Source organism: Cricetulus griseus, chromosome 2 (genome assembly GCF_003668045.3).
Source record: "Cricetulus griseus strain 17A/GY chromosome 2, alternate assembly CriGri-PICRH-1.0, whole genome shotgun sequence".
Taxonomy (NCBI): domain Eukaryota; kingdom Metazoa; phylum Chordata; class Mammalia; order Rodentia; family Cricetidae; genus Cricetulus; species Cricetulus griseus.
The window spans coordinates 449,675,448-449,703,401 of record NC_048595.1 but is presented as its reverse complement, the minus strand read 5'-3'; the positions used below and the strand labels follow the sequence as shown (position 1 = coordinate 449,703,401).

Sequence of the window (27,954 nt, the reverse complement as noted above, 5' to 3'; positions counted from 1 at the left end):
TATGGGGTCTCTTGTAATGGATCAGTAATTATCACTAGCATAGAATTGGACTTTAGGAGCCCATCCCACATGGAGGCATATTCCCTGAGCCTAGACACAAGGGAGTTGACCTAGGCGCTATCCCAAAGAATATGACAGACTTTGAAGACCCCCCTATGGAAGGCCTCACCCTCCCTGGGGAACAGAAAGGGTATAGGATAGGTAGGGTTTTAGTTGGGGGGGGGCAGGAGAAGAGAGGAGGGAGAGGGAACTGGGATTGACATGTAAAATAATTTTCTTTCTGATAAAGAAAAAAGAAAAAAAGAAGAAAGTATATACCCTGTCTTTGTCTATTGTTTAAATTAATTTTCAGCAAGCCAAATAGATTAAAAAATGAGTGAGCTTTTATATGATTTTACACATTTTTCTCTACTCTGTCCTTTATACATTTAATTCTAAATTCTTTTCTTTTTTTGTTTTATGTTTGGAATCATTATAATTTGAGTATTATAAAGAAATTAAATTATTCCTATTACTTAATATGCTATAACAACATAGTGCATCTCAATACACACATTTGACACTATATTGGTGAGGTTTACTTAAACAAACCAACTTCATTGTCAATCATAAAAATAAAACAGCAGAAACAATTGCATATAATACTTGGTAATGATAGTAACATGTTTTCTGACTAGCTTATGTTTACTATACTATACTCCCTTCTCATTATTTTAAATGTAACTATTTATTTATTTATTTATTTATTTATTTATTTATTTATTGTCTATTTGTGCTTTTGTCTGAGGAGCAAATCCTGTCATTTGTGCACACTATGCAATTGCCATACTATATGATTATGTATGATTCCAGGCCAATCTTTTAGTTTTAAATGGAAAAGTATCAGTAAACACTGTTTTGAAAACAGAATAATAAAGCCCATGGAACATGGATATAATACAAATATTTCACATAGATGTAGAATGTTTGCTTTTATATTGCTACAGAAAAAATTTATAGGCTAATGAAGTAAAAAGTTAAACTAAAGTTAACTTATTACTAAAGTAAATCATTCAAAATTAGGTAAAATATGATTCTATTTATATGTTCATGGATGCCCACTTTAGTTTTTCAAATCAGCCATAGTAATAGATATCTGAGGCCTGAATCCTTGAGAATCCTGAGGTTTTAGGAGTGCTGTTACTGCAGGTTTTTGAGCTTCCTGTCCAACTTAGTAAGAGCCCCACCTCAAAAACAAAATGCTTCAAAATAACATGGTACTCTTTCTTGATCTTTTAAAATACAATTAAGGCCCCCCCAAAAAAAATCACAGGCAACTCTCATGAGGAGATAATGCTTGAAATTGCCAGACCTCTTAATTTATGCATTTGTGAAGTAATATTTATTTAATATTCATTATTTAATATTCCAAATAACTCAGTTGGAGCACACAGAAGTATGAAACCCAGACCTCTGTCATGATAGAGCATATAATCTAGCAGGGTGCTAGAAACAAATAATAAACATAGAATGAGATAATGCTATCGCAAGGGAATGGAGTAGAGAAAAGTGTGTGGGAACCAAAGGGGAAGAATTAAATAGGTGAGTAAAGTGAACTGTCATTGAAAATGTAACCTGTGAGGCCCCTGAGGGAGACCTGGTGGGCTTCAAAGACCATGCTTCAAAGACCATAGTTTTGGCTTCATTGCTAACAAACCTTTGTTTCCTTTTAGTCAAACCCTGATGGTCTGTATTTGGAATCAACTAGAATACGAGAATTAAATCTGTTGACAGAGTAACAGATTTTGAATGAAATGTTAAATTTTTATTAGGTCATCTATTCTCAGAAAGAAAGAAAAGTTGTGAATGTTGTCTCTCATATGCAGATCCTCTCTATGTATACATGCATGCATGTAAACACACGTACATGTGAGTGTAGTGTGACATCTAGACGGGAGAAAAGAAAGGATAGCATTAGGTGTTGAGGAATGACAGAATACAAATAAGGTGACGAGAATTTTCAGAGAGGATATGAAGCTAATTATACTTCATTTTATTTCTATAATGTCTTTTGTCTTATGATACATACATAAAATGTATTCTTCAAAGTGTAACTCACACAACTTCATTGAGATGTGTTGAATTTAAGACTCTTTAGATATTTGAGTAGATGCTTCATTTCTGTGCAAAGTCTGTATTTGTGAATTCATTACCATAAAGTGTTTTTTTTAAATCTTTAGAGCAATGATTAGGAGAGAATCTATACTATTATCGTTACTTAGTCTTCTCCTAGAATTTTATATAAATCTATGAAAATTAAGTAATATTTGTCAAATAGTAACACGAGAAATTTATTGTATATATTGAAAAATTTGGAAATGACCTAGTTTTCTTTAGACACCAATGGATAATATTTCTGTAACTCACTATTTTGTGTTTCCAATGAATCAGAGACATATACTCTCTTTCCCCACTTCCCTTTGCTCAGCATTACTGATGGGAAGTATCCACTTTTCCTCTTTCGCTTTATCCATCCAGCCATGCCCTCTGTTCGGAAACTCTCACGCAGCTGGGTTGCAGTTCATGTGCTCTGTGCTTCCTTTATCTTCTGTATAATACAATTTGCTGTGTATGTACTTGCTTCAACGACATGTGAAGCACTTCACACTGGAGGTACAATAAACTCCTGTTTATTACAGCATGTGGAAATGAGCACTCACTGTTAGTAACCCCAACCCTAACCCTAACCCTAACCCTAACCCCAACCCTAACCCCAACCCTAACCCTAACCCTAACCCTAACCCTAACCCTAACCCTAACCCCAACCCTAACCCCAACCCTAACCCTAACCCTAACCCTAACCCTAACCCTAACCCCAACCCCAACCCTAACCCTAACCCTAACCCTAACCCTAACCCTAACCCTAACCCTAACTTAGTAAGTGCTAGCTCGGTAACACCCAGTTACCATGTTTCGACAAACTGAATGACACTCATATTTTTAATTTTAATGTCTTACTGATGTGATTTTTTAACACACACAAACAAAATTGTATCATAATAACCTGTCCAAACTGACTGAAGGAAATATCCCTTAAACTGTATACAAATGTGGAAACATTAATGGTGAAATCATCCTTGGCATAGACTGCAATGTTACAGATTCATGTCTTTGATACATGCTTTCAAAAGAGCACATAAATTTCTTGTAAATTTAAGTACACATTATACTATTGAGAAATAAAATTCTTTAAGAACAACACTATTCAGGAAAGAAGAAACTATACACGTACCACAGATGTGACCACATTGACCAATATAGGTCAACTAGATAAAGTTATGCCAGAATAAGCCTTTAGTGTAATGAGGTTGAAATTTGCTTAATGTGTATATTTTTATATAAATCAGTTTAAATTAATGTTAAAATATAATAAACACCAACTTGTTAAATTAATTATAAAGAGGCATATTTTAAAATTTATAAGGACTAGGTAATGGAATAAGGTTTATAGTTTTTTACAAGTGTAAAACTCTTTCCCCCAAAGCAAAAAGGATCATCTACACATAAGAGGCTCAACATAGCACACAACACAGAAAAGCAAGAGGAAAACAACTTAGACAGTCAGAAGAGAAATTCTGACACAGTAAGTGCAAAACCCAAAGACAAAAAAGAAAAATTTCTGAAATCAAAACAGAACAGAACAAAACAAAACAAAACTTAATAGATCAGGTCTAGACACATAGCACGGGAATGTTGCCTACAGCATGAAGGTAATTAGCACCACATGAAAGAGTGGGGTGGGTTGGGGTTCTGAATCCTATGAAACAGAAAATTACTAAGGCTGGAAGGTAAAGAGAATAACCCCACAGGATGGTGCTTGTGTTTTCTAATCTGCATGTTTGTGTTATGTTTATTTCTTATAAACGATGTATAATTATTGTATTTAAAATGTGATTTCTGGTCATCAGTCTTTTTCCTTGTAGTATTGCAAACCTTGAGCTGAAGAAAGATTTTGTGACCCAAAGTGATGCACTTTCCAGAACCCCGATACTCAAGAGAGCAAGGGTAAGCACTCACAAGCTGAGGTGGGAGGATCTGAAAAATTAGCATCGGACAAACTTGTGAAGGAATGACACAGGCTCTCTAGCTAATTATGCATGTTTACTTGCTTTGAAAGCAGGCCACATACAGTTTATTTGCTCCCACATGAACTTCATTTCTTTTATTTTTTCCTTCAGTGAAACCAGAAACAGAGTAGCAACACTGCCAACCAATGATTGAAGGGCCTCTCCAGTTTAATATCAGAGATGGACAAAGTGTCCTGTTTTGGTAACCAATTAGCTAGTAACACAATGATTATGAGGAAATGAAACGTTCAAATGCTCCTAGTTTAGAAATTACCCTTTTCACAAGTTATTAAATGTTTCTCAGAAACTAAGTGTTTAATGATTAGTTTCTCTTTTCTGTATAGAACCTTTGTCAACATAGAAGGAAGCATTCCTTTGTTCCTGTGTAGACTTCTAAGCATTTAATAGGACCAAACATGTTCACAACATGAAATTTGGCATCTACTATCACAAGAAGCTTGCAGCCTAGTAGAACATTAGCCCTTTGTCTCTGCTTTTTATCAGACAGAGGTCCAACAGCTAAACCAAGATGCAACACTTCTTCCACACATGGTATGTACTGCTCAAACAGCATCATACACTTTTGACTATACTCACAGCAGCAAGAAGAGAGTTATGTAGCCCTTGTCTTGAGGATAAATTGCTTCAATTATTTTATTCTGAGAAACAATGAGACCAGTCCGATGATATTAAGGCAGTTACAAAAAGACATCATTTTCACTTTTCAAACTATTCTGCTGCTCATACAGGCATTCTCACAATGCAATTGTACTAATACAGTCCTGAAGACTTTTTTTTTTTTTTTTGAGTTTCTGGTCATTCTGTAGTTCATGTATAAGAAATATGTCCTGTAATGTAAGAGAACATTTCTCCCAAAATGCATGTAGATACACACAGAATGAATATTTTCTATCAAAATGCTTCCTTAGGTTTTCCAGTTTGCTCACTACCTAAAAATGTTTCCCACAGCTTAACAGAACTCTCAGTTTCCTCCTTACACTGGATTCCTCTTTTCCTTTTTATTGGACAATTTACTTTAGAAAACCAGTTGCAAATTCTTTCTGTTTTCTTTTGAGATGCAAATCTTCTAAAAAGCTTTTGTCAATGTTCTTTCTGTAAGGCCCAAAGAAAAACAGAGTATCTAAGATTTCTTCAAGTTCATCTCTTAACTGCCCAACCCGCTTTCCATGGAGCTGAATAAGAGCGGATTCTAAGCCCCTGTTCCCCATTACATAACTAAAGAAAGCTATTGTTTTTTTATTTAATTGTACCATTTAAATCTATTAGAGTCACACAAAATGTACTATATTATATCTGAAACCACACATGTACCTTTCGTTTACCAGTTTTAATCTCTTTGAGAAAATAAGTGTGAACTTAACAGTGTGCTTAGGTCAAGAGAAATTTTCTCAAATTACTTGTTGATAGGGTCATTTTGTGCTTCTGGTCTCTTAGGCTGTTTTTTTTTTTTTTTTTTTTTTTTTATGTGGTGAATTGTGTGAATTACATAAGGGTGGATTGCAATAAATACATTCTTCAGATGTGTTGGACTAGAAACGATGGGTTTTATATTTTAAAATGTATTTGAGTGTGATCTATGATTCTCTTTCTAAAACTAAACATTTTATGCATTGAAATAAAGATAACAACACAATTTCTTGGTGTTCACTTTACAATATTTATGCATTGCGATTCTTCTGCTTTCCCTGGTACAGTATTGCTTTCATCCAAGAATAGCCAAAGAATCCAGTCCGCCTCTCTCTATAAGCACAGATTTCGAAAACAAATCATTAGACTACTCTATCTCAAGTAGGTTGTAAACAAAGTACTTCAGTGCGTGCATTCAATAGCCTTCCAGCCCAGAACAAAAGGTAGATGGAGGTAGTACCTTGTAAAAGCCTTTCATTTCAGGACTCTCCTTGTGTTCAACTATTTACCATAGAATAAATCCACTTAGCCCAGCTCACAAAGAATGGAGTTCAGAAAAGGGTTTACCACAGAAAGCCCAAGACAAATCATGAAATTTCTTTTATTCCTAGCAAACAAAACATGCACAATCCTCTTGAAAACTATTTTAAAAATATGCCTAATTCTTCATAATAGCACTGATTTACTTCTATATTTATTTGATTGTAATTTGACTAATAAGTCTATGATTATTTGTGGCTTTGATATGTCTCTTGAGTTTCATGTTGAGAAATAATTGGAAACAGAAAAGTCTTGAAGCAAAAATGAGAAAATAATCCTCAAGTCACTGAAGCCATTTGGCATTCTCCAGAGTGAGGAAAAAGGGCTCTGAAATGGTCTCCATTATCTCCATGAACTGCAGAAATTCTAGAGAGAATTTATGCGATATTTTTACTCGTTTTAATTACACAAACCTTTTAGCCTTCATTTTTGGTAGATTTTAAAATCATTTTTAAATTTGAATAGAGCTTAATTTATACTGACAGATAACAGTGGTGACCAAAAAAAAATTGCATTTCAACTAAGGCAGAATTATCTCTTAATAATTCTCTTCTTTGAGGAAGGAACACATTTTACTAGAATATTGTAGTTATAGTGTGAGGGGGCAAACTAGTGCAGGGGTCCCAGCATCATGTATTCTTGCTGAGGCCATTTCAGGTTTAACTGTAGTTTGATCTCCTTGATGGAGAATTCTTTAGAAAATTGCTCTACTGTGTTCTAGGAAACTGACATCAAGATGCCCCAACTAACTTAGCTTCTGTTAAACTGTCTGCTTGTGCAAACTTCACCGGAAGCCAACTGCTTATGTTAGTCTCTGTTAAGCTGCCTGAGTGAGCATAACCTTTGCTGTATCGGATGAGCAAGACACCAGGATGTGGATTTTTACCTCTTCAAACCCCTTTCTCTAACGCTTGTGTGTACACCTAGTAGATTAACTTAGACTGCTTACAGCAAACTACTCAAAGTTCAAATAGGTCTAAATTAAAGTTGCCATGTGAGAGACAGACAGTTCTTTGAGCAGGTAAATATCCCCTTCATATCTATAAAACATGTGGAGCAGAACTGAACTTCCAGCTTGCAGAGTAGCCATGAGTTCATGCAGACCCCAAGGTTAATGTGAATGTAGACAACTGAGAATATTGGCCTGATTGACAGGTGTCCTTCCTCTGTGAAATCATGATCATAGTTGTCAACTACTATAAAATAAAATGAATATTACCAGATAATATAACTTTAGCTGCCTAAGACCAATGAGTCTTTATGGAGCCTATTTATATGCAATACCAATAAATATTTTGTGTAAACTATATAAAACAACCAGTTAAGCATCTAATTTAACTCTAACCCTTGAGTAATATTCCATGGTGTTTTTTTGATATGATAATACCCCATATTATAGATTCACAAAACAAATTCAGCTTGTAAAATGAGAAGAATAACAATTTAAGTATGACTGTTTTCTATTTAAAAGAGATTCAAGAAGATCATTTTTGGATAAACATTTGACTATTTAACTATGCAGTTCCATAATCCTTGTTTTGTTCAGAATAGAGCTTATAATTGATAAACCTCTAATTCTTAAATATATTGTGCAGAAATGGTTGAGATTTGTTCATAATATTTAATTCATTCTTAATTATATTTCTGTCTTTACATTAAAAATGTCATACTTATTTCTTATCTATACCATGGGATGCTTTATATCATTTATAAGTTGTAATTTATGAAGAACAATAACAAAAACGAAAGGCTGTTTCATTGTATCTTAGTCACTACAAAATCCTTAGAACATTATAGAAATGTATGTATAAAATCACATCTTTAAATGCAGTTTCAGAGAATTAAAATCTCATAGTCCATTCTTTCCTTCAGATTTTAGTAGAGTCATGTTCAGAGTATATCTAATAAGTCATTATCTGGTATAAAATTTACTGTTTAAAATAGTCACGCAGAGGGGATCCAAAATCCACTATTTCATTTTAGATCTTTTTGCATTCATTTTGAATTTAAGATATTTATTTAATACCAATATGTTAGTGATATCCTATTTAAAAATTTTCATACAATATAGTCTCATCACTCCTTTTATTCTCCCCCAGTTCATTATACTTCAGCCCCATCTCCCTAATTCAAGGCCCTTTAATTCTTTCTCTCTTAAAAATACAAACAAATAAACCAGGAAACAACAATAACAAAATGCAAGAAACACACACACAATGCCCCCATGTTCAGAACAGAAACTAAAATGTACAAGCAAAAGACCAATTTAAAAACAAAAATCCCAAACATAGCAAGAGGGAAAAAATGTCTACAAAGATATTCTTGAATTCATTTTATATTGGTCAACTACTCCTAGGCATAGGGACTACCATATGAGTGGTTAATACACCCAGTGTAACTCCATTTGAGCACACTATTTTTCCTTTGTAAGTTGGTACCAACTGCAGATAGCATCTTTATCAGGGGTGAGAGCCCATGACCCATTCCTCCTATAAGCAATGAAAGCCTATCTGGCTTGATCATGTCCAACCAAGCCTTTGCAGTGCAATCAAAGTCATAGTGAGCTGATGATGTTTCTATTGCTGTGAAGAGACACAATTATCAAGGAAAACATTTAATTTGGGTGGTTTACAGTTTCATAGGTTTAATTATTGTCACTAGAGCTGAGAGTCCTACATCTTGATCAGCAGGCAACAGGATCTGGCCTGAGACACTGGCCCTGGCTTCAGCATATATGAGATCTCAAATTGCCTGCCTCCACAGTGACACACTTCCTCCAGCAAGGCCATACCTACTCCAACAATGCCAGACCTCCACATAGTGCCACTCAGTTTTGGGGAAATTTTCTTTCAAACCATCACATTCAGCTCCCTGGACTCCAAAGGCTTGTAGCCATATCATAACGCAAAAAAAAAAAAAAAAAATGCACTCAGTGCAACTTCAAAAGTCCCCATACAACTCAAGCTTATTTAAAAGCTTAAAATTTTCAAAGCCTCCTCTGTGATTCTTTCAATATCTTAAATGTAAGTTGCTGTAAAAATCAAAATCAAGACTCAGATCACATACTTCCAACATATAATAACAGAGGATATACATTAGTATTGCAAAGCATAGGGAAAGGAGCATACTGAGGAATTATTGGATCATTGCAAGACCAAAAGCCATCTAGGCAAATTCCAAACTCTGCATCTCTATGTCTGATGTCATAACGCTCCTAAGATCTCCAACTCCTTTCAGCATTCTTGACTAAAACATGTTTCTTTCTCTTAGGCTGATTATACTCCCTGTTAGCAGCTCTCCTCATCAGATATCTCACAGCTCTGGCTTCTTTAACATCTTGAGGTCTCCAAGGCAAACCACGTGGCCAAACCTGTCAAGTTCTTGTCCTTGCTGATGCTGGAACATGACCTCCTTGTTCAATTACATCTTCACCAGCTTTCTGGTTTTGATGGTTTTCTTTACTGCCTAAGTTTGGCTGTTCTAGAACTTGCTCTGTAGACCCTGCTGACCTCAAACTGGGGCATCAGCCAGCATCTTTCTTCCAAGTGCTGGGATTTGGGATTAAAGGCATTCAGCACCACCCCCAGCTCTACGCTTTTCTTTAAATTCCTTTTTACACGACAGAAACTTAGTGTGTGGTATCTTGCCTGAGGTCAATACCAATAGCTCCTCAGTAAGAGGCTAAGCCTTGAGTATACTTCCCCCATCTATACCAGAATTTTGGCTAGACTGGAACTGTTCATGTCATGTTTAGGCAGCTTCATTGAGTTTGTGAGTGCAGGAGACATGCCATGCAAAGAAGATAACATTTCTCAGCATGAATCTCTGTCCTCTGGCTCTTTCTTTCAGTTTCCTCATAGCCTATGTTCACTGTGATTTGGTGATTGATCAACATGACAAATTTAGGTGTTGTCATTTGGCCTGTTATTATTATCACTTTGTCCAGTTATAAATCTCTGCATTGACTATTGTCTATTCTAAGAAGAAGCTTCGCTAAGCAGGGCTGATACCTAGTCTATAAATGTCAACAAGTTTTTATACAAACTATGATGTCAAGGCATTTATTTATTTATAGAGTTATTTATTTTGCATGATGTAGATTCAGTCAGGACCTAGCACATAATCTACTACTGAATTACATCCTTTTTCTCTTTTATTTTTTTAAAGTTTTCTTGGAAAAGAGAAAAAAACAAAATTAAATTTAATACAGTGACAATTTGATTCAGATAATACAACAGATATAATGAGGAATTGTGGCTTAACTTGGGTTTGAAGATAAATATATGCACATGCTAACATCAGGTAATTAACATTCATACCATCAATACAAAAACTAAGAAAAAATGAAACATCACCAAGTCAAGGTGATAGTGAAAATACATCTACCATCTCATCACTTACTATTAATACTGAAGTACTATTTATCCTTTGTTTATATAACAATCTGGATTCTGTTTACCCTGTGTACTAGATAAGTTTAAAACATTCTGAAGGACACTTAACAAAATGCATTTTCACAAATGTTTCATGTCAGCTACTGGATTTTATCTTAATGTTTGCAAATTTCATTTTGTTCTTCCTTTATATTTGAATGAAATTGCTCTAACAGTTCCATTTACTTCAGTGATGCAAATATGAGATTGTCTTATTTTGGAATACATTTGGTCAATTAGCTGTTACGTGGAAAACTAAACCAACTTCATTTGATTTTGGATTTCTGCACAGATGTAATTGTTTGTCAGGGCTTCAGTTGACTCTTAGGAACTATTTTTGAGCCATATGCGTTTATTTCAAGCCCTTAAATCACCCTTCATAAGATCCAATATAATTGAACTATTATTGAGTCTCATCATCACTTACGTTTTCTCCATCAGGTATATGTGCAACAATGTTATTTGATATAGAATAAATATCCTTATATTTCTTTTCATCTATTCATGTTTCTGGCATCCTTATCAACTTTAAAATTCATATGTTATTTACTGTGTAAAACCTCTTTAGCTTTTAATTATTTTTAAAAGAGAACATAAATTTATAAAAATTAGGTGTGGTGGAACCTGTTTGTAATTGTAGCATGATAGAGTCCAAGAAAAGAGGTTCTCTGAAGCTCACTGGCAAATTAGTTTGGCCTTTTTTGGAAGTTCCCAGGACAGTTATCAATACAGTTTCAACTTAAAAGGGAAGGAAACCAACTTCCTCTAGCCTCAAAACCATTAACTATCGTTGGCTCTTCAGTTAGAGGTGAGGGCTTAGGAACTCTTTCAAACTCTAGGCTTGAATGTTATTGACTGTCTTAATTCATGCAGTTTATGTGATGCAAGCCACCGTTGCTCTGAATTCATGAGAGTAGCACTTACAAAGATAATTTTTGTGCTTTGATTTTTCCCACCTTCTGTCTCTTAAAATATTTCTTCCTTAATTATCTAGTAAGGAGTTGAATATGGTCAAAAATACATTAGAATTCGGTAATAAACAGATTTCACTACCTTCCTCAGATTACCTGAGAAGGCCAGAGAGACAGCCAAGAATTTAAGCCAATACCAAATCTTCACATTTGATTTAAATAACTTTTTTACATAACAACCAGTTCTCCCCATTCTTCCCTCTCATCTCCTCCTCTTTCCCATCTACCCTGCTCCCCATACAGTGCTCCTCCATCTCCATTCAGAAAGTGACAGGATTCTCATGGACTTGCACAAAGCATGGTACATCAAGTTGAAGCAGGACACAGCTCCTCCACTTACATCAAGATGAGATGTCTATATATAGCTCTTTTAAATTAGCTCTTTTAAAATAAGGTCAATGCAGTAGCCCCTCTTGATTCTTTCCTACTGGTGCTTTTATTTTGTTCATATCCTAATAATTTTATGTTATTATTCCCAAAGAATGCACTCTTTGCTATGTTACATAGTCTCTGTGACTTCTACTGGTGGGAAATTATGTTATGTGAGTGTGAGCCTTTACTCCTTTCTTTTCAGTCTTTATATAAATAAAATTCTGACATATCATTCCTCTTATAATCTTTTGTTTGCTTTTACTATCTTTTATTGACATATGTTTTCTGCTCTATATCCATATAGCAACATAATACTCCAGTCCAAGGTGATTTCTTTCTGTTTTCACTGCTTTCTCCATTCATAAGAATACTAGCTAATATTCTTTAAAACAGCACTATTCATATCTCTTAGTCCTCAATCTGTACTTAAGAATGAGTGTTCTATGATCAGTGATATTTAATTTTCATGGTGAGTTCACTCTTGTACAGTTACTTTTGCTACAGGCAGGACTCAATTTACAATAAATGTCTGGGGATCTAGCCTGGTACCCCGAACTATACGCCAGAACAGGAAACAATCCTTACTACAATCTAGGCTTTCCTGATCATTGCAAAGACCTCCAGTGAAAGTAGAAAGGTAATATTAAAGCATCAGCAACAACAAAAATAATTATCTAGGAGCAATATGCAGATGGGAATTTCCCATCTCAATAACCCCGAAAGTGAAAAATTCAAGGTAGTATCTCCCATCCTAAAATTCACAATTCCATAGTAATTGCCTTCTAATGAAAACTCAGAAAAAATTGCTAACATGCAGTTCAAAATAAATGATTATATAGATATGTTCAAACAATTCAATGGGGAAGCAAATTTATTCCAAACAAACACAAATAACTATATGAAATAAGACAGTCAATTAGGACATAAAGCTAGAATTATATAAAAGTGTAGAAATAACTGAAGAAAAACAAAATTGAAATGATGATGGAAAAGAAAAACACAATAAGGCAAGTTAAATGTGAGTCATCTGAAACAGAATAGATACTATAGAGGTCATAAAAGCACCCCCCCAATCAAGATTGATTAAAAATTTTATATCCTATGGATGAAATACTCAAAAACTTCAAGATGTCAGAAAGAGATAAAATTTAAGAATAATGGGGAGAGAAAATTTTCATGACAAAAACATGGAATATTTTAATAAAATTATAGAAAATTTCTATACCTTGGAAATAGATGCCCAAACAAGCAGAAGATCATCACAGAGTATGAAATAGGGAATTTCAGAAAAGAAACTCTCCATAACATATCAGAGTTAAAGCACTGAATTTACAAAACAAAGAGTATATTGAAGGATGTGGGAAAGGCTAAGTCCCATATAAAGACAAGACGAACATAATAACTGTTGGTCTCTCAATGAAAATGTTAAAAGAAAGAAGGGATTGTAAACATTTCAAATTCTGAAGATCAGTAATGCCGACCCAACCTAATATTACGGACAAAATTACTCTTAAAATTAAAAGAGAAAGAAAAAAACTTTCCATGATGCAAGCTAAACAAATTATAATCAACCATCCATCCCCAAAAAGATACTTGAAGAAATATTTTGCCCTGAAGACTAAGACAAATCTACCCAAGAGGGTATAAAGAAGAAGTAGATATACCCATACAGATATAAGAAACATGCAAAACAGCAAATATATAGTACCAGAAAAGAATCTTTTCATGGCATGTTGCAGGTGAAACACTAAATATAAACAAAAAAGAGATGATATTGGAACTCTTTATATAACTCAAGTCACATATAAAGGACAACTCCTCAGAATAAGAACTAAGTGGGAACTTGAAATCCCAGAATATGGTTCAATGTACTCAAAGTTCTAAAAAAACTAAAAGACGAAAGGAAACCTAGTCTACTGTTGTCAGTAAATCTATCTGCCATAGTTGAAGGAAAAATTTAATTACTGGATGTAATTAAAATTCAGATTAAAGAAAAAATAAACATTTCTAGCAGTCTATAAAAAAGCAATGGGGCTATAATTACTGAATCACTAAAAACAGTAACAATAATACAAAAGTAAACAATAAATTAACTACAATCAACAAACATGCTTAAATAATGACAGCAAAATTAATAACTTGCACTCCATAATCAAAAGGCAGAAGGTGGCAGAATGAGTGAGGAAATATAATTCATTTTTCTACAAAAAATCATTAGAGCTTTGAATATAGGCACCAGCCTAAAATGAAAGTATAGAAAAAGTATTCCAAGCAGATGGTACCAAAATACAAACAGATGTCGCTATCCTAATATCTGACAAATAGACTTCAAAGTAAACTAATTAGAAGATATAAAGTACACTTAATTCTAATCAAGGAGACAGCTAACCAAGAGTACATTGCAATCCTAAACATACACTCAACAATTTCATAAAAGGATACAGCTGGATTAAAGACACATGTTAACTCCAATTAAGTAATAATAGGTGATTTCAATACTTTGCATTATTGAAAGAAAGAAAACAAGACATCTGGTCAAAAACAAAAATATACATTCTAATCCACAGCTCATGGAAGTGTGCTTGAAATGGATCAGAAATGGATCACATAGTTATACACAAAAGAAACTCTCACAAGTTCTAAAAATTATATAAGTCCTAATAATTATTATGTTCTAAAGCCTGAAACTCAGAAATATGTGCAAGCTGAATACACACATATATCAAAAACATCACCCATCATGATCAAGTTGGCTTCATCCAGGAGATGCAGGGATGGTTCCACATGCATAAGGCAATAATATAATAAATCATATAAGTGGACTTAAATACAAAAGTCACCTGATCTTCTTAATTGATGCAGAAAAGGCCTTTGACAAAATCTCATATACTTTTATGATAAAGCCTTACAGAAAGTAGGACTAGACAGAATATACCTCAACATAATAGAGGCAATATATGACAAACTCACAGCCAGTATCACACTAAATGGAGAAAACTTCAATTTATCCCATCAAAAGGAGAAATGAGACAGGCCTGTACACTCTCCCTATTCCATTATCAGTGCCATGCTTGAAACATTACCTAGAAAAATAAGGTAGCAAAAATAATTTTTAAAAAATAGGTGCATCTCCGATAGTTTGAGGTATCCCTGATCTACAGAGCTAGTTCTAGGACAGCTGGGGCTCTACAAAGAAACTCTGTCTTGAAAAAATTAAATTAATAAAAATAAAAAGATACGAATAGGAAAAGAATTCAAAAGTTATAAAAATCTTTTGTTTGTGATGAAAACATAATTTTAACATACAAACGTGTATCAGGTGAAGCCGTTTAACCTATCATCCAATGCTTTACATCTTTTAGTCTTTTACTTAAAGATTGCTCCTCCTTCCTGAACTGTTTCTATTTTTCATATGGGAAAATAGTATTAAAGTTGATTTGTATTCCCCTTTTCCTATCTGCCACTGAGAGTTAACCCTAATGAAATTAAAGTGAGTCATGAAAAATTTAATGATTATTATTAGAATTTGAAAACGGAACAGAAATTCTACAAAATAAAGTCCTATAATACTATAATTTGAATACACATTTCTAGGTCTTTTTCTAGGAGGCATATTAAAGTTGGGGCAAAGGTAAATGTGTGGTTTATCACCTCAGCAAGCAAATATTGTCATCTTAGTATTATGAATACAGGGGTTATTTTTCATCAAAGTAAGAAGAAGGTGAGTTTCTGATTCAGGAAATTGTTTTGTTCTTAAAGATAATTGCATCTGTGTATACACTCAAAGGGTATTAAAGCCATAATGAAATCAGAGATACACTAGCAACCTGTATGAAAATTTGATGACAAGTGTTTCATACAGAATATCTTAAACATGGTTGTCAAATATTAATCTATACCCAAAGCTCCATTACTAATAACCTCCAAGTGTTTTAAAGGATATAGGCTATATGATATTTAGTGTATTACTCCAAAACGTCCTCAATGTTTTTATATGCACAATGAATGATGCCATTCTCAAGAAACATCTGCATTTGCATGCTATCAGGTTTTCTTTGATTAGTTATGATTGATTTTGGCCCTCAGTTCATTCATTTCATTTTAGATAATACCGAAGACCATTCAAAAGATAGTATTATTTGCTTATGTAATTTAAAATACACAACTATTAATATTTTATGTTTTTAAAATAGTAATATAATTATATCATTTGTTCCTCCCTTTCCTCTCTCCCACTTCCCTCATGTACCCTCTTGGTCACCTTCTGTGATATAATGGGTAGGCATTGTAAATTCATTATATTTTCAAAGGCTTCCCTTGGCAGCTTGTTAGCAAACATACAAGCTATGATGAATCAGCCTAAGGGTGATCCCTGGTCTCATCTACCACTGTAAATCAACTTATCAACAGCTCGCACTAATGCAGCAACATAAGTGAGAAATAAATCACAGCCTACGCATTAATTATGGTCAGGAAACCAAGTGACACAGTTTCAAATTCTGACATCATACTTGATTTTTAATGGCAGATGAAACAAACTGAAATATTGCAAAAGGAAATGATTTATGTGCCTACATTTTCCATCTTAATATGAGATCTAGAAGTACCTTTAGTAAAGTGAGAATTGAGATAAAGGATGGAGGCAAAGAACATTGTGTAGTTTATTAAGGGAGTGCATTACATGCATTATTAGCACAGGAGGAAAGCAACGTCAAAGGGAACAACAATGGATATTTTCATTATCTTAACTGGGTTAGTTGTTTCCTACTATATTGTATGAGTAGATTTTAAAGTTCAACTTTAGGCTATATATACATATATATTTCTAAACACACACACACACAGAGAGAGAGAGAGAGAGAGAGAGAGAGAGAGAGAGAGAGAGAGAGAGAGAGAGAGGCTTACTTGTGAAACAACCTCAATGAAACAAAGTGAAAGAAAAGTTTGAGCTTATAACATGCATGAAATACTCTTGTAGTGGATCAGTACTTATCCCTAGCATAGAAATGGAATTTGGGAGCCCATCCCACATGGAGGGATACTCCCTGAGCCTAGACACAAGGGGGTTGGCCTGGGTCCTATCTCAAAGAATATGACAGATTTCTTAGACCCCCTATGGAAGGCCTCACCCTCCCTGGGGAGCAGAAAGGGTTTGGGATAGGTAGGGAGTTAGTTGTGTGTGTGGGGGGGGGAGGGGACAGAGGAGGAGAGGAGGGAGAGGACCTGGGATTGACATGTAAAATATTTTCTTTCTAATAAAAAAAATACAAAAAAAGAAAAAATACAAACAGCTCCACCCCTCCCCCAAAATCTAGTAAATATTAAAAAAAGAAATTGAACAGGGAATGAAAACAGTTTGTGAATACTCTCTCTCTCTCTCTCTCTCTCTCTCTCTCTCTCTCTGTGTGTGTGTGTGTGTGTGTGTGTGTGTGTGTGTGTGTGTGTGTGTGTGTGATGTACATGTGTAACCATTTGTCTATTTAATTAACAATATCTGTGCTGGCATTGTTTTGTAATTGGTGCAGTGTCTGTAGGGGTCAAAACAATTCCAGTCCACAGGGTGATTTGGTGATTTGTCACATCACCAAAGGTGGCATGACTTCAAGGAAACAGTATTTTCCACACACAAGATAGATGCACATATGAATTCACCATGATTATGACAGCATGTACAAGACCTTCAGGAGCTCCAGCCAGACAAAACCCCAGTGTGAAGGGTAGGATGTAGGCACAGATTTCTACCTCTAGGGAAGGAACTACTGGTATTTGATCACAGTTGAGTGGAAAAAAAGGTTAATTTCCTTCCACGGACTGATACTCCACCTATGCAAAAGGCTATGTAATATGTCAACACAAACTGTACCTCAAAGACTTTTTAAATTTTGATTTTTCCTTATAAAGAGAGAAAAATATGAAATTTGGTAGTTAGGCAGGTAGGGTATGGTCTGGCAGAAGCTGGAGAAGGGAAATGTATATGATCATAATATATTATATGACATCATCAAAGAATCAGTAATAAATTATTTTAAAGTGTTAAGTGAAAGAAAGTTTAAAAGTTAAAAGAAAGAAGGGAGGAAAGAAGGAAGGAAGGAAAGATGGAAGGAAGGAAGGAAAGAAGGAAGGAAGGAAGGAAAGAAGGAAGGAAGGAAGGAAGGAAGGAGAGAGGGAGAGGAGGGCAGGAAGGAGAAAGGAAGGAAGGGGAGAGGAGGGAGGCAGGCAGAGATGGAAGAGAGGAAGGAAGCAGCACATCTGAAGTGTTTTTTTTTTAACTTTTCCTTAAAAATGATTTTGATTTAGTTATATGTTTATTCTACTATTTTGAGATTATAACAACATCATTTTCCCCTTCCCTATATCTCTCCAACCCCTCCCAAATACCCCTACTGGCTTTTTCAAAATGATAGCCTTATTTATTAATTTTGTATTTAATTATATATATAATTATGAATTGATATATGAATATATATCTCCCATTTGAACTTATTTTCCTGTTTTTTTTAATAACACTGAAACATTCTTTGATTTCCCTAGTTCTGAAAAAATTTGGTCTATGTTCAAGGCTCTTCCCTCCCTCCTCACTCTTTCTTTCTCCTCACTTTATAGACAGTACTATTCTCAATTTCTGGGTCACTCTCTATTATTTCTAATATCTACCTAAGCCAGCTAAATCTCATGCACATTAGCCTCCTTGGAGGAGGACTGAGGCATAGAAAACTACTTGGTTTAAAATTACTATTGGTATGTTCTCTGGTTTTCAGACCTCAGGATGCCTGTGATGATCTCTAATCTTTAAACACAGCTATATAGAAACTTTGTTGGGAAGGGTCTAGGCCCTGCTTTAAATGATGTGAAAGACTTTGAAGATCCCCCAGGGAAGGCCTCACTCTCCCTGGGGAGCAGAAAGAGGTTGGGATAGAGGGTCTCGGTGGGGGGCAGGGGAGGAGAGGATGGAGAGGGAACTGGGATTGACATGTAAATCCCAGTTTCTAATTTAAATTTTAAACATGGTTACTAATTTAAATTCTAAAAAAGAAAAAAAAAACTATGTTGTAAGTAGTTTTAGAGCTGGATTCTCAAACCCCAACTTCCATCAACCAGATCACATACAAATTGTCCAAATCAGTGCTTCCCAAATTGTCTAGTTTATAAGTCATGTACAGAATACAACAGTTGTCTTACACCAGGAGATTTTTGTGTAGTAAGTTACCTAAGAGTAAATAGTTGATGGACTTGGAATGATTTGCCCAAACAAAACATTTTTGTTCTATCACAATTTTTTTTGTCATATGTTTAACATTTTTAGTATTTTCCATACTGATTGTCAAACTTTCACATGAATATTTTTTTGTAAAATAGCATTCCACTTTACTTACTTTATTTTCTTATTATATTTTTTCTTTAAAAAATATGTTTTGATAGATAAAAATATATATTTGATCATTTCTTTATATTCTTCATCTTTTCTTTTCTGAAAAGATGTATATGTCTGAATATTGAAATGCATAAATGCATGTAAATATGTGTATCTTTGTTTATTTACATATTTATGAATGATTCATTTGTTAATAGAATCATACATATATTTTACTGATGTTATATGAATGTGATACAATTTGGAAAAGAAATTACACATGTAATTGTGGCTTTCACATGTGTTCCTGTATTCAGGGTAGAGATGAAGACATCTATTGCTTAATGAATTTACATACACATTTATATGTAAAATATGATTGGACATGTGAGTTTACTACTAACAGAACTCCTCAAACAGAACAATGTGAATATGGGTTGCCTTCTTTCTTATAAATGGCAACGATGTTGTCCTGGTTGTATGTACACTATTATATTAGAAAAAATATTTGTGTAATTAGAAATGCAAATGAAAAATGTGTATGTTCTCAGTTAGGTGGGCAATACTTGCTTCTTCCTTTGCCTTGGTGAATCTCACTTAGAGAATTTGCTCCAAGCACAGGGAATCATTTTAGAGTACCTGTCTTCACCTTTGTCTCCTTGAAAACAAGAAAAGGGTTTATTAGGTTTTTCACTCATGACTTCCATTCTGAGAGGAGATTGTTCAAACCAAATTTCATTTCAGAAACAAAATATTGGAAAATGCTATGAATATGCGAGTGACCAAAGACTTATGATTAAAATGTCTTTCAGTCTAGAAGTGATTTTAAAAAGGGATCAATTTTTGAAACTGCAGAAACAACCACCTTGCCTGAATGCTGTTAATTCATTTTGAGGGGTAAAAATAATTCAGTAGCCCAATAATCATCTTTTCCTGACCATTGGAATTGATGGAAGGTATTTGTTGGAGAGATGGAGAATGGTTTAAAATAGCTGCTGCATTGTAAACTATGAAGATGTGTAAGGTATTTTTTGTCTTAGGTTCATGGAGCATACAGGTTCAAGCTGCCCATTATCTTCTGAAACTTTATGTAAATCTTGTGGGGATATATGATTGGCAGGGTTGAGCATATGATGAGGTACTTTCTATGTTTTTTCATAAGATTTACCAACAGCCTGAGTTGGAAATAGAGAATCTCCAGTGACTTTGTCACAAGAATGCACAAGCAGGCAGCTGCATATTTCCATGAAGACTGTTAAAGTGCTGCAAAAAAAGGACCATGCACTCTTCCCCAACACTTTGTAATGCTTTGCAATCAAAATGTGCAGCTCATGACTCTGAAATTATAATACCTTTTAGGTAGATACATTTTGTAATTCAAACATGCTATTTTTATTTAATATTTAGATTTTTTATTTAGATAAATTGGCAAATAAAAACGACATAAAGTCATTCTTTTTCTTTTGTCACCAGCATTTAGGTATCTGAAACACAGGTCATATTAGCTCATTTAATTTATTGTGAACTGTGTATTGCCATTTTAAAATTATGTCTTTTATGTTTTTTGAAGATAAACACATTTTTAATCTAAACAGACAAGATGAGATCTATCGAGCAACCTTGATAACTCCACTTGGCATCTCCAGGAAAGTGTGTTCATTGATGAGTTGGGTTCCTGCTGAGTCACTCAGGAGGTGCTCACCCTCACAATCTTCCTTCCTCAGCCTCCTCATCACTAATATTAAGAGCATGAGGCCCATATCTGGCTGAAGGTTGGCTATTGGTGTAGAACTGTAAGGAAGATCACACCAATTGAGAGAACAAGGGAGAAAAACAAATCATTAAATAAGGATTCTCCTCATTGAGTTAAAGTACTAATTTATTACCTAGAACATGACTTTGGAAAGTGTGCACCTTCTTTTCATGAAGCAGGAATACAGCCCTTGGATATTATTTTAAAAATCTGCTCTCAGATAACCTATTGTTTTAACAAACGAATACAAAGTGATTTTGACATTGTTAAAAGCAAAAGAAGTAATTTTCCACAAAATATTAGCCCTGCTGTCAATGCCTCAAGTATAGGTTTAATTTCCAGATATTTTTAAAGAAGAAATATTTCTCCATCAGCAATTAGTTATTTCTAACATGTGCTGAATCAATTCCCATCTGAGTTATTGGCCTCTTCACAAAAAAAAATAGTAATCTAGTTTTTAATGCATAACTAGAAGCATGCTTTTTGCAAAACATATTTGTCATAACTATTACGTGTTTATATTGAACAATTTATACATTTTTGAGAAAAGATGTGAATCTCTGTAACATTTTGGAAAACAGTATTAAGTGTATAGAATTATTTGGATATCTTATTAAGGACATATTATAAGGTTCAATGTCTTTAGTCCAGGCTCAATAGCACAAAGGGCACATGGGTACAGAGTTTAGATTTTTATTACTTTATTAGGATAAATAGAAAATTTGCTTCATCTGGTGTGTGTGTGTGTGTGTGTGTGTGTGTGTGTGTGTGTGTGTGTGTGGTGTGATTAAATTTTGCTTGTGGAAACATTTTATTTACCTTATTTTATCTCATAAGTCTAGAATAAAATCAAAGTTGTTTTGCATGTAATGTTTTCTTGTAAAGTAATATTATTACTCCATCAGCACTCAGTGGGCAAACATATTTTTCAACATTCCTCTTTTAATTAACTTGTCTTACAAACAAAGGCTACCAGATGAACACAATTTATCCACAGCATGTATTTTCAGCTAGGAGGCAGATAATTATTGCTCACTCCAGAAATAATGTTCTCCTACTTGCTCATGTAAAACAAACTTCAAATGTCATTTCGTGCAATAAAGATTACACAGTGCAGAGCCGACTTAAGAGAAGACAATTACCCAGAGGAACTTCTCATTAGCCTGAAGGTCAGGGGTGAGACATGATCACCAGCTCTTGCTAACGCAAACCTAAATGGCCCTACTCTAGATGTAATGCCCTCATAATAACACAAGTGGGGACAGTAAAACCTGAGCATCTATTGTGATATGCCTCTAAGTGGAACTGTACATTATGGGAACTGGCTCAGTACCTGCCACCTTGCCACCTGTGTCTGGGGATGAGAGCATGTTGCATGAAACAAAAAGACTCTTGGAGGGAAAGGCCTCCTTTAACAAAACAGCAGTTGCCTGGCGACATTTAAATGTATTGTTTCAATTAATCACAGCAATTGTAGCGTGATCCTTAAGCATTAAAGGGAAAATTGCACTTTCAAACAGTTTCTCTCAAGCCAGCCAGATACTCTTATATTCAATGGGGATTTGGGGGTTGGGGGCAGGATATGTATGACATTAGAAAGCCCTAGTGGAAATCATGCTTCTGTTTTAACCGTTTTTTAAAACTTTTCTGCAGTGTTATATCATCTGTTCCCTTAAGCTGACGAACCAATACTCCCCTGAAGAATAGAAATTTGCTGCGTTTTTTTTACACGAGGTCCAAGCAGATGAGCAACGCAACAAAACGCACGAAAAGTATTAATTCTGATATTCTAAACTGCAAAGGAGACAACGATTTTTCTAAGAATTTTCAAGGAGGACATGAGAAAGACCCACTATCAAATGAATGTCATTTACCAGTGTTGTGCTGAAAGGAAGTGCTAAGCAATCCAGGCCTCATGGACACTTAGGGAAGATTGGTTGTTTTCTAGAAGCTGCCCAGGTAGGGATAAGGTTCTATAAAATGACAGTGTTGCCTTGTTGTCTGTGAGGGCAATGCACACTAAGGGGTAAGGAAATACTCTAGTTCCCACAGAATTTCTGAGTTTTTGCTTAATGTAGAGTTGGTAGCCCATCTGGGAAAGAAAATTAGTTTGGGATGAGACCCAAAATAAATATGGTAGATAATTTACCCTGAAATTGTGTAGACCTCAGCTTGAAGTCAGAGGCAATGCAATTCCACTCTCTGATGAGTGTTCAGTGATGCACTGATCTGTGGGTATGGCAATATGGCATTAGGAGTGATTTTAATATTATATCTATTTCTCGACCTAATAGTACTAGGTTCTTCATTGGGAGCCTGTGTGTCACTTACTAAATATTTTAGAATGCAAAGAAGAAAGGAAAGACTGATGAGAGAATCTCTGATTTTCTACTTGAATGTGCAGAAATTAACTATGCCACTTACATGATCTTAGTTTGGTTAACCTAATCTATGTTCATGAAAAATCAGTGTGGGTGGCAATCGTTTGACGATGTATTTAAGGCAGGAGGTATCAGAGAAGTGACATCAAGCCTCAAAGAGATGCGCCAGCCTTCTTTGACTCCCCATTGGAAGCCTTACTCTCTCTGAGGACTGGATGGGCTTGGGTAGGGGGAAGGTGGGGAGAGTGGGAAGAGGGGAGCAAGTGGGAACTGGAAATGGTATGTAAAATGAGAAAACTTTTTTTTTTAAAAATTCATGTCTAAGGAAGAAAGAAAGAAAGAAAGAAAGAAGCATAGAAAGAAAGAGAAAGGAAGGAAGGAAGGAAGGAAGGAAGGAAGGAAGGAAGGAAGGAAGGAAGGAAGGAAGGAAGAAGTCCCCCAGGCACAGAGATGTAGTGGTGTGAACCCACTCACCTGACCCAGATAGGTGCTCTCACTCTGCCGGTAGAGGGTCAGGGAGCATCCATAGCACAACGGGACACCTGACAATGCCCAAGAGGTATGGCAGGTACTTATTTCCTTTTGGAAATTTTGATGGCCCCTAAATTGCAAGCTGTTTCGTCTGGTATAAATGAAAATATGCTTTCTAATTTATACAAAGTTATGAAAGTTTCATTTTACGTTGTTTTGTATAAGAACTAGAATATTATTCTTTGTGTTTTTACAGAACTTTAAATAAAATATATCATAGATTAATTGTTTCTCAAAAATCTAATATATTTTAATTTTTCATGAAAATTGCATTGGCCCATTTCTCCACTCTCCATCTCTGGATATCATACATTGTTAATGTATATGAAACCAAGTAGTATAAAAAATCATATTATCTAAATTTGAAATAAGCAACAAAGAACTTAATGGAGAAATGATTATAAGAATATTTCTGTCTGTCTTTCTGTCTCCATACATGACAGAAAAATACTGTTACTGGTTTTGAAAAATAAGGCATATAATTTGATATGACACTAGAATGCATCCTGGGGTGAAAGAAATTAAATTTAATCCAGCACAGTTTTGAGCTGGCTCTACTTAAGCACATCTGTACATATATAATGCAAAGGTTTTGCCCACCCTTCCCACATTTGCATGCTATAGGAGGAACCGAAGTTTTAAAAGTATTAAAGTGAAATTTGTTCTCCTTCAAACAACCCTTTCCTCCTACTCCCCTCCTAAGATGGACAGAAATAAAATTAACTGAGCAGAAAGGGACAGATATGGAACATGAAACATGACCAGATAACACCATCCCATGGTCAGATCCTGAAGCTCACACTCAAGATAAAATGTGGAATTGAGAGTTTCCCTTGTGTGAAGACAAACTTTGTGTTTCTTCACTTAGGTGGAAGAGGACTAAAAGCCAGGACAGAAAAAAAGAGCTCCTTCACAGGACTGCATTGTTTCAGAAGGGCCTGTTTTTTTCAGGCAAATGAAATTTATCACTTAACAGAATAATGTGAAAAACAAAACAGCCCTCAGGGCAGACTAAGATGATTCCTAATCTTTACTGTAAATAAACCATGTTCTGGCTGAGTATAGAAGAATAAACTGTCTTTCTCTTACTGTTTTTCTCTTTCTTACAGCAGAGTTTCTGTCTCTATCTGCTTTCCTGGTGTGGTTCCTCCACATTGTTTTCTACCTTTTGTCTTTCCCCTTTTACTGAATTATTACCAACACATTTTAAGAACAATTGTGAATCTATCATGTTCAGTTGAAAGGACTATTCTATGAAAGGATAAGAACAATATTTAAAAGGTAGCCTGTATTTCCATAGTAAAATGGATTAGCTTGTCTGTGAGGTAAGAGTGGATGATAAGGAAATTGCTTGTAGTAACTAATTTTTTTTAAATTTCATAAATACTTAAGTTTCACAAGTTAGTGAGATTAAACTTTTCGTTATTGTCTTTTTATATACCTATTAGGAATCAGTCTTTGAAATATGTATATTGTGATTCTTATTTAGTATTATATTATATTGATACCAGAAACAATAATGTAATGAGAAACATGTAAATGATTATCAATCATGATTTATTGTAAAAAGTCTGTTGAATAAACATATTATTGTATTAGGTTATCAAATATTCATAGAAAGTTTCTTACCATTTATAATTATGATTCTATATAAAAACTCTATTCTATATCTAGAAGCAATTGAAGGGATAGTCTTAGGATATGAACACAGCTTAGTGTTATATTCTTGATCCCAGCATTTGAAACTGCCACAGTAATGTGTGTAATGTAGGTGCCTACAAAACATTCTTAAGAGACACAGACCTCACAGGAGTGAAAATTCCATTCTAAAATTAGATAATACTTAAATGAAGAAATGCTTCAGAGTAATTAGAGACAGGCAGAGGCAAGTAAAAATTTTAGGATTCTCATTGAGTTCTTGTATTAGTGCCCCCAAGACCCACTCATTTGTTACCAAGGTTACAAAATATATAATGCACACTATATGTAGCAAGTAAAATAAGTCACAAACACTGTAGCAATTTACTAATTATTTTGTTTTTCTCTAAAAACATTTTCAATTTGCTTTTCAGCGTTTTACAATGGATGCAGAAATTATTTGTTTTCATCTAGGTCATTATATATGGGCAATTATTATATTTCACATCAAATAATGCTAAGAGAACACAAAAAATATCATTTTCATAAGACCATTAGTGTGTTGTTTTCTTTGGAGGATTATAGAACATTTGTCTGAGAATCATTTATTGACAAAATGTCAGTAATATGCTCAGTACTTGATGTTTAAACTAATGTGGAATCTACCAGGACAGTTTCTACTAAAAGAAAAAGAAAGAGAAAAAGTTTCAAGTGGTTGATATGTTTTAAAATTCCTCCTAAAATATGACTGGCAGAAGCTTCTGCTAGCCTCACTTTCTGCTGCTATACTAACACACGTGGGATGAAGTCAGAGATGCACCACACATTGTATAGCATCCTCTTCTACAAAGAAACTCCCATTGATTTAAAAGATCTTGAAAACGCTCTGTAGAAAAAATAGTATAACAAATATGTGTGATTCTGTGTATGTATTTATCTCTTTTATTTGAATTCTCTCTGTCCTTAAGAAGAAACAGACAGATGGATCTAAAGAGGTGGCTCAGTGGTTAAGACCATGTATTGCTCTTCCAGGAAACCTGAGGTCCATTCACAACACCGATTTTGGACAATTTACAAGTGCATGTAACTCAAATTGTGGGAAAAGATGACCGTTTCTAGCCTCCTTGGCCAACAATGTTCATGTGGTATAAACACATACACAGAAACACACATAAACATGAGTAAAAGTAATTTTTGGAGAATTTCATTTTTTTTCTCATAATATAACCTGCTTACAGTTTCCCCTCCTCTCATTTCATCACCACCTACCCTACCTTATGTATCTACTGCCTCTATGTCTTATTGGAAACTAGCAACAACAAGATGTTTTTAAGATGCAATATGATATGATAAAAAAACTAACACATTAAAATTCAACAAAACAAACAAAAAGAAGGAAAAGAGACCAACAGAAGGCCAAGAATTAGAGACCCATTTATTTGCACACTTGGGAATCTTATAAAACAATAAACTGGAAGCCATGATACACACGCAGAGGACGTGGTATAGATCCATGAAAGTCCTGTGCATGCTGCTTCGGTCTGTAAGTTCATATGACCTTTGCTTTTCCTTTGTGTACTTCATCCCCGCCAGCTCTTACATACACTCTTTCCATCCCCCATTCCACAGATTCTCGGAGCCCTGACAGGGAAGATTTGATTGAGACACCCCATTTAAGACAGGGTGTTCCAAGTTCTCTCTCTCTCTCTCTCTCCCTCTCTCTCTCTATCTCTCTCTCCTCTTCCTCCACTCTCCGTGTGTGTGTGTGTGTGTGTGTGTGTGTGTGTGTGTGTGTGTGTGTGTGTGTGTGTGATGTCTGGCTGTGGGCCTCTGCATATTTTCCCATCTGCGACAGGAGCAAGTTTCTCTGATGGTGGTCAAGGAAGACTCTCACTGACCTCTTCTGTCTTAGTTAGGTTTTTATTGTTGTCAAGAGACACCATGACCACAGCAAAGAAAACATTTAATTGATGTGGTGGCTTAGAGTTTCAGAGATTTAGTCCATTATCATCATGGCAGGGAGCATGGCAGTGTGTAGGCAGATATGGTGCTGGCTACATCTTGACCAGAAGGCTGCAGGAAGTAGACTGACAGTAACACTGAGTGAATCTTGAGCAAAAGAGACTTCAAAGTCTGTTCGTAAGTTGCAGACTTCCTCTAGCATAGTCACAACTCCTAGTAGTGCCGCTCCTTGTGGTAGCCATTTTCCTTTAAACCACCACAATTAGCACAACAGAATATCACTGAAAGTAATTTTATTGCTGCTTCTTAAATAAAAAATAAATTTTAAAAGAGGGAGAGAAAGACGAATTCAAGCCTGTAATACTGAAGATGAAATTAAAACAATTAAAATTCACATCATTATAATATGTTATTCTCGAGCAACATTTCCTTTCTTGTTGTTATTTATTTATTCATCATGCCTGCTAATCATGACTTGTGAATTTACC

The 27,954-nt window shown here is 34.8% G+C and overlaps 1 long non-coding RNA gene across 2 annotated transcripts; it reads left to right on the top strand.

The window, feature by feature from the left end:
* Positions 1-754: 754 nt before the first annotated feature.
* On the top strand, positions 755-23,558 carry LOC113833609. 2 transcript variants are annotated; one of them, XR_004768763.1, is made up of 3 exons: positions 755-2,652; positions 3,963-4,044; positions 22,608-23,558. It is a non-coding gene; the product is annotated as an uncharacterized LOC113833609 (long non-coding RNA). The 2 variants fall into 2 exon arrangements; XR_004768762.1 differs by having other exon boundaries at positions 3,948-4,044.
* Positions 23,559-27,954: the final 4,396 nt, after the last annotated feature.